General features: G+C 34.7%; 1 protein-coding gene across 1 annotated transcript in view; it reads left to right on the top strand.

The window, feature by feature from the left end:
• The window catches only part of Thsd7a (thrombospondin type 1 domain containing 7A), a 402,496-nt gene that overhangs the window by 201,000 nt on the left and 192,547 nt on the right, over positions 1-8,949 (top strand). The window lies entirely within an intron of this gene.

Here is an 8,949-nt window from a genome sequence, read left to right as displayed (position 1 = left end):
AAGGGAAGGGAAGGGAAGGGAAGGGAAGGGAAGGGAAGGGAAGGGAAGGGAAGGGAAGAGGACTAGCTGATACCATTTGATTGTTCTTGCGAAGAACACTCCCTACCCTAGTCATGTAAAATAACATTCCAAGTCAGCCCACAGTTTAAAATAATTTTGGCACTGTTGTAAGCAATTTTTTGACAGAGGCAGGGAAGTTACTAGTTATACTGCATTGAACTGGTGACAGAAAAGCAGCAAACAACCTTGGCAGGAAGTCTAACAGCACTGACAATCAAACATTTTGGATTCTCCTCCAGTAATCTAGGGAGAAAAATCATGTCCATGGGCAGGAATGGCATGGCATGGAAAGCTTAATTGGTGCAAGGTTCCAACACTGGAAATAGACAATGGAGGAAGAACTTATTATGAAATACAGCAGTAATAATTTCAATGTAACGGTTTGGTTTTATCTTCTGATTGGTGCCTACCAGCAACCTCCGATCCCCAAGATTCTGGTAAATAAAAGAAAATTGTAGAATAGTCAGGATTCCTTGCCAATAACTTAAACATTAAGGAGAAGTTTCTGGACTTTTCTGGCACTCTATTATTTCACGTCTCAAATTATACACACAATTCAAAGTGTATATTTTTATCTGGACTGCATATCCTCAGTAGAGCAAAGCTTGAGACACTGTGAATAACTACAAGTAGCCTAAATCATGTATCCTAAAACTTGAGTTTTGGCTGTACCTGTCTATGACTTCATGATAACCACCAAGATTTCCTTCAAACGTATACATGGCCAAGTATGCTGGCTTAGAACCTTTGATTCTCTAGTTATGTGTGCTAGCCAGATCCTTCATGTCCAGATTTTCTCTTCTTGGTTTTGAAAAGTTACTTTGTTTTTCTTTTCTAATTCCTGTCCTGTACATTTGTTCATTCTTAGTGAAATGCGAGGAAAATATCTGCCATCAGCATATAACATAGTCACTTTCTTCAACATATTGAATAAATGGGAAAAGACTAATCAATGAAAAGTGGGTTGCATACATCAGAAAGAATGGGTATAAGGCAAGAGGCAAGATAGGGTCTTGAGTTTCAAAAGTTGAAACAAGCCTGCCTCAAGCCAGCCTGCTTTAATGAAGTACATGACTTCCAAGGCTCACTCATTACTTAGGAGGTATAGGCAATGGACAGTTACTGAGGAATAGGGAAATATTTCTGCAGATATGTCCACAACGCGTAAGTGGAAGATCCAACAACCATGTAGATATAAGCAGAACTCAATGTAATTAGTGGGTTTTAAACATAACATGAAGTTAGGAAAGGTCACATTGGGAGATAAATGCAGAAAGTTGGAGAGAAAAAATAAGAATTTATGATCATATTTCATGTGCATGCAATTCTCAAAAATAAAATAAATTTTGAAAGGAAATAGACTAGGAATATAATACAAAACAAGGTTTGTTTCTGTTTTGAGACAGGATCTTGTATCTCAGTTTAGGATGGCCTTGAACTAATAACCTTCCTGCCCCAGCCTCCTGAGCACTGGATCCCATGTGAGTACCTCCACACCCAGCTCCAAAAGGCCTTTCAACAAGAAATGCACTCTATGACGATAATTATATTCAAATCAAAATAAGTCTTTGTATTATTTCATTTAAATGTTATAGAAAGTGAGAATTTTGCATCACCTAATTTAATTCTAAAATCAAATGTAACTTTAATGATTTTCTTACACAAACAAGAGAACTGAAACATTCACTTTCAGTTTTTTACGTCCAAATTTAATATCCAGCTTAAACTTGCTTATAGATACATATCCACATATTTATATAGATAACTCACATATGTATATATACACATATATTTCATACATACATACATACATACATACATACATACATACATACATACATTTCCTGGAAAAGGATAGAAAAGAATTGACTGTTACACTGAGGAATATCATATCTTTTCCCTTTAAGGTTATATACATCATATACGCTTGTGTAGTCAATGAACAGATAATAAGCATCTAATATTACCTAGTCTTTTCCTTGAAAAAGTCCTTGAATGACATTAATTTTAATGGTCTTCTTCCCTATGGTTTATATATTCTGAATCTATCAATATTTTACATTTAAATATGTATGAGAGAACAGGCACAAAATTATGAATTCCATTTTCTTTGGCTCTCCCTTGAAAGGGAAAGATAAACTTCCATGTACCATACACTCTGCCATTTTAGAAACTATCTCTATAAAGTCAGAATTATACCAGGCTTTTATTTTGTTCATGGTAGTTGGTTGGCTACTTAAAATAACAAAATACTTACATAATCTAGTCCTGACACTAATATATGTCTCCTCACAATACTAATAGTAAGTAATACTGAGTAAACACATTGAGATATTTAGGGATGTTAAAAAGAGAAATTAGGACAAGAGACTCCCTGGTGGTACTTTTTTAGGTAAACTTTTTTTTTGCTAAGTCGGAGAGGTCTAGTGCCCTTTCTCAAAAGTATTTGGAAAATAAGATATTGGACACTAGAGGAATGGTCTTGTGCCCCTTGCATAATAGAATCAGATAGCCTAGATTCAAGGTAGAATTCTGCCACTCCCTTCTTCACTCCAAAATGGAACAGTATTTCCATAGTTGCACATATAACAGGATTATTATAAGACTACACAAGGTTATGCATGTAAAAGCTGGGAAAGAGAAAATGGCTTTGAAAAACAATTAATAATAAAAGATAGCTTTAAAAATAATTAGATACTAAGAATCAAAGATAGTGCTGAATAAAAATAGGCAGGTAGATAACATAATAACTTTTAACTACTTAGGCTTTCTAAATACAGTAATATGCATGGCCAAGAATCATCATATATATATATGTGTGTGTGTGTGTGTGTGTGTGTGTGTGTGTGTTTCCACAAATTAAAAAGCTTGCTTAGATCTATCTTTAATATATTAGAATAGAATAAATTATTAGCAAAATAGATTCATATTATGTAACAATATGTTTTTATTTTGCCCAAGTCACAAAATTTCTGATTCTATTTATACTAGCCAAGAGAGCCATTTTAAATTTAAGAAATATCAAATATAACACTTAAGAGGTATTATCTTTAACTTTAATTTTGGAGCAGAAAATAAAATTATTTTGTGCAAAAGTCATTCTCTCATGCCAAGGATGTGTAAAGATCATGTTTGTGGTATTGGTGATGTCTAAGAAATTAAATGTTTATCTGTGATTGCCAAGATCATGGAGCATTTTGACCTTAAAGTAAGATATTGAACTTAGTGCTGTATCACAGATTTGCTTTTATTTGCCTATCATATCTGTATGATTTTACCCAAAATTAATTTAGCCCTTCACTTTAAGCATGGCATTCTAAAGAAACCTGGATATAAAGCAGATTTTGCTCTAATTACTTCTTGAAATGCCAGATGTTTGTATCTGGAGAATCTTCCACACAGAACTCTATGACTTGTGAAAATATTCAAAATACCAGAGACTGGCTCACTTAAACAAAAGAAAAATTACTGTTGAACATCTATTAGAACTGGAATTCAGAATATTTGCAGGGAGAAAGTGTAAAGCTAAAATAAAAGTATTAATTGCTGGCAGAATTATTGTTTTTATTATTGTTTTAGAACATTCTTCTTTTTGAGAATTTCACATATAAATCCTATTTTTTACATCATTCTTCAGCTCTAAATCCTCCTGCCCCTGAAACTCCTTCTTAAGCTCATAACCCTTTATTTGGTTGTTGTAATACGCATATATTAATATATACTGTATACATATATTATACTGTGTATATTTATATATTAAATATTATATATAGTGCAGCTTGCTGAACCCTCTTAGTGTTGCTCATATGTACATGTTTAGGACTGACCAGTGGGGTTGCTTAACGTAGTAGTAAGCTTGTCCCTGAAGATTATGGATTCTTCCTTACATAGAAATCTTTAATTGCCTTTCATTCTTCATGTAGGGGTGAGGCCTTGTACCAATGCAGGTGGATATGTCTTGCCATGCCATCATTACTGCAGCTCACAACATTCCAAACTGGCTAACACTGATCACTGCTTTTCTACTCTGGAAATGTGTGTAGCACCTTCCTACACTGTGCAAGCCACTAAGGACTAAGCTTCCAGGTCACTTCCAGCTTTATTTCTATGTGTTCCAAGACCCAATTCTTCAGCAGTAAGATACTGATGAAGTATCTCTACTTCAGTATTCTACAGCAGTAAAATACTCTATATTTTAAATATAGAGTATATTCTTTTTAAATATAGAGTGTATATGGACTTGCTGGATCAAATTAAATTTTAAAAGACATCTCCTGGTGTTTTTCCAAAGTTTATAACACTTGGTATTTATTTCCATCACCTATGTAAAAATTTTTTTTGGGGGTGGGGATTTTTTGAGACAGGGTTTCCCCGTAGCTTTTGGTTCCTGTCCTGGAACTAGCTCTTGTAGACCAGGCTGGCCTCGAACTCATAGAGATCCACCTGCCTCTGCCTCCTGAGTGCTGGGATTAAAGGCATGTGCCACCACGGCCTGGCCTAAAAATCTTTTTTTTATCTTATTTCTCTAAGTAGTTTTTTACTGACAGCCTCATGCATGTCTAATGCCATTACATCTTTATTTGAAGTTATATTTTTTGTGTGCCACAAATCTGAACACTTAATTATTAAATGATTTGTTATGATTACGTAAATATTCGTGGGTGGATATGCATTTGTGTGTGGCCATGTGTGGCCATGTGCAGAAGCATGTGGAGACCAGAATTGATGTCTGCTGTCTTCCTCATTCACTCACTCTCCACATTATTGAGGCAGGATTTCTTGATGAACGCAGAACTCACTGATTTGGATAGTCTAACTAGGCAGCTTGCTCTTAGACTCCCCTGTGTCTGAACCAAGTCCTGCGACATACTCAACCAGCATTTTCCTGAGTCCTGGGGATCCAAACTTCATTCTCCGAGCTTGTAGGACAAATACTTTTCCTGCAAACTCAAGTTCCTTGTTACTCACTCTTTTCATTTATATATGGCTTGTCTTGTTCTTTTATTTATATATGTGTATGTAGATAAAAAGCAAAACATATGTAAGCTTTGCTTTCTATTTGTGGCATTAAGTTTTATAGTGATTCATATTATTTCATAATAACTAAATCTTTGTAATAAACATTAAGAATGTCAGCTCAATGAGCATGCGTCAAACTGAACTTTCTGGATGCGGCTGACAATGGGGGTTGACTGAGAAGCCATTGATAAAGACACTGGGAATTGTTTCTACTTCATATACTGGCTTTTTGGGATCCTGGACTATTTGGATGCAAAGCTTCTTAGTCCTGGATGTAGCAGGGAGGGCCTTGGACTTCTTACAGGGCAGGGCTCCCTGCCCCCTCTTAAGAAGGGAGGGGGAGGAAGGAAGATGAGTAGGGGAGCAGGAGGGGAATGGGAAGAGAGGAGGAAGTGTAAATTTTTGAATGAAAAAAATAATAAAAAAAGAATGTCAGCTCAATAATGAGATAACTCATACAAGTCTTCAACGCTGGTGTATGTTTCCTTTCTGCCACAACTTCTGCATTGTAGCTGATGTACAATGCATATCTATTAATAAACATCTATGCAATCTCCTAGATTTCTTGAAAGATTTACATTAAGTTGTTTAATATTAAGCTTACATCTAAATTTTACCTTATGTATATGTGAGGAATAGCTTCACTTTCTGGACTCTTTCCTTTGCCTGCTTGTACTGTGAAACTCGAGGTGGATTAATTAATCTAGATTACCTGGACTATGACCTTCTCTGGCTGAGTTATTCATCTGTCCTTATACAACACCATATACATTTTCCACAGTGACTCTGCTCTGCCCTTCAGTGGAGACAGTCAGTGCTCCTTTTCCACAGTCTTTACAAGCTTTCCCTAGATGGCACATATTGACATCACTATGTAATCAGGCTCATCTTGATCTCCTGGTCTTCCTGCCTCAGACTCCACTTCCTGAGGATACAGACATGTGCTATCACTTTTTGTCCCCAATGAGTAATAAGATTTTCACATCTAAGAAAAAAACTGTTTTACTTATAACTGCTAAAATTAATATCTCATAAGATTAGTAATTCCCATCATAATCTTAATAATTTCCATTTCCTAGTCATGTTTTATACTTAAAATGGTATAGTGTTAATTAAAATGCTTGATTTTTCTCATTACACTTATTTTGCGCATTTTCCAGCTGTTATAAAAATAATTATTAAAAGATTTCCTAGGCCAAGGTGCTTATTAGAAATAAACTATTGATTTTTATACATATGAGTTTTATTCATCAACTCTATCAAATTCCTTCGAATTCCAAAAATGTTTACTACATTCCCACAAGCTGTCAGTGTCCAACATTGCTAACAAAACAAATGTGTCTGCCCTTTTAAATATGCGTGTCAGGAATTTCATTTGCATCATATTTTTACTTGCATAAACTTTCAACAACAAGACATAAGAAATTTGTTTTGCAGAGGATGCGTTTAAACTTACTGAAGCAATAATTTTTGATTATTAAGATAGCTTTGAAAGTTAATTAAAAATCAAGATATTTAGAAATACTAATTTTTTAAATTTAACTTCTTTAATTTCAAGTCGCATGCTTAGGATAATCAAATTTTTCTGTATGTAAGTTGAGATTAGTCTATTATAAAATAATCAAGGACAAGAAGTCTTGTAACATTGGTTGTATTACAGAATCTGTAAACATTGAATTCTGTTTCACGAAGTGCAAAATACGAACAGTTTAGAATTTGTGTTCCATTAACTTCCACTGCTGCCCGGATTTGACCAGGAGACCTACTGGTCTTGAAATAAGGCACAAATAGTGTATGTACTTTCCTTCTGATTGCTAAGGGAAGAGACCCTTAATGTGGCAATTTTCATTTAACTCTATGTTCTTTTCATGCCCTATTATTTAAAGAACAGCAAGTTAAGTTTTAATAAAAAGCATGATGGTTAATCTTGCTTTTCATGGTTCTCTTCCTAATTAGATAGACACTAAAATCTAATGAAGGTAAATGTAATGTAACAATAAAGAAACTGGACTTTGACTGTTGGTAAAATGTGTAAGTAGATACTAGTGTGGTGTATTAGTGTAATTTGCTAGACAAAAATACCCAAAATCTATTATATCTTCCAGGTGTCTGTTAGTATTCATCTATTACAGCTATAATTAATGTGTTTCCAATAAAGTTATGGGGTCATTAAGAAGATTAAGTTTTAAAATGAATTTATTATTTAATGATACCTACATATTTACACACATGAAGGCGATATTGAGAATATAACCCAAGATCTATGAAAATTTCAAATCGCTTGAGATTATGGCTATATCAGTTGGAAACAAAAATTAGTTTATGTATCTGAAAAATAGAATCACTTGTGTTTGAACTGTGCATGCCAAACTGATGGGAAGCTCCTATTGCTGAAGACAACACCTAAACAATCATCGAAGATGGAGAAGTTGAGCTGATGCCTACCTAGAGCCTCCATCCCTACTGAGTAGTGTTCGTTGTGCTAGAAGATACTCTGCATGCTACCAAGGGACTAGCAACAAACCCTTCAATCTACAATAGCAGCCATCCTGCCAGACACAGTGGTTTACAGTGGCACAGCGCATATGTAGTGCTAACACACCAATATCTGACTGGATTTTTAAACCCCATTTTGTAAGATGGGACCCATTCCCCAAACTGCTTAGGTCTCAAGAACCTGAGACTAGATGGGCCATGGACCTAGGAGGCATTAAAATAATACTGTTCTCTTAAAAGAACAGCAATAAAATGACTCCTAATAACATTCTGCTAAATCCGTAGATCAGTGTCTCACTCAGCCATCATCAGATACCCACAGATGGATAATAATGTGCTGAGAATGAGAACCTTGGAACACTCAGTTCTAATTGCGATGAGTCTATCAATTCAGAGAACCCCCATGGAACAAAAGGAAGGAAGGGTGTAAGAGGCAAGAGAGATTGAGAATACCAAAAAAAAAAAAAAAAAATAGCCTTCTAAACACAGTCGGACTGATGCAAATATGAACTCACAGTAACTGTAGCAGCATGCTCTGGGCCTTCACAGGTCTGGAGCAAGATGGGAAATAGGCACAGCCCACATTCTTCACCAAGAAGCTATCTACAGTTGCTAACTTCTCACAAATAAAAACTTATTTTTTTTCCCAGCAGAGTCTCACTGGCTATACAAATTCCTTAAGTCTAGGCCCCATACCCCGTAGGAGACTGCCAACACAAAAGGAACTCAATGACATTTTGGGAAAGTCTTCATCTCATAATGCTTTGACACGGTTTTTTTTTTTCTTTTCCTTACTGGTTTTCTGTGTATACATTATGATTTCCAGTTCTTTGTTTTTATAGGGATTTGTTGTGTGTGTCTCTGATATGAGCTTCTCAAGGGTTTTCTTTGACTCTTTTTCTTCTGTTTGCTTACTTATTTTGCCTTACTCTGGGTATTTTATTTTTACTTAAAATAATTTTAATTTATTATGATTAATTTTTAGATGTATGTCTACATTCTAATGAGAGAAAGAAACAAAGGGTGTGGATTTGGAGGGTGGAGACATAGGATAGAATCTACAAGGATTTGGGAGAGAGGAAACCATAATCAAAATATATTATATTTAAAAATCTTATTTTCAATTAAAGATAAAATGTGTTCCTTCTACTTGTTTCTCTTTCAAATGACTGTCTGCTAGTTGTTGAGAATATCTTTAAATACAGTTCACAGTTGCTTGTAAAGCACAGATGTAATGCCACCATGATGAATTTTAAATAAAATTATTTAAATAAAATAAACAAATTTACAAATAAACCACCAAATAGAATCAGTGACTTTATATTTTCCTACAAAAATACTTTTTCCTTTGACATTTTCTTTTTTTTTTTTTTT

The sequence above is a fragment of the Microtus ochrogaster genome, linkage group LG10 (genome assembly GCF_000317375.1).
Source record: "Microtus ochrogaster isolate Prairie Vole_2 linkage group LG10, MicOch1.0, whole genome shotgun sequence".
Lineage (NCBI taxonomy): Eukaryota > Metazoa > Chordata > Mammalia > Rodentia > Cricetidae > Microtus > Microtus ochrogaster.
The sequence above is the reverse complement of the archived record's forward strand: the minus strand, read 5'-3'. Positions and strand labels throughout refer to the sequence as shown.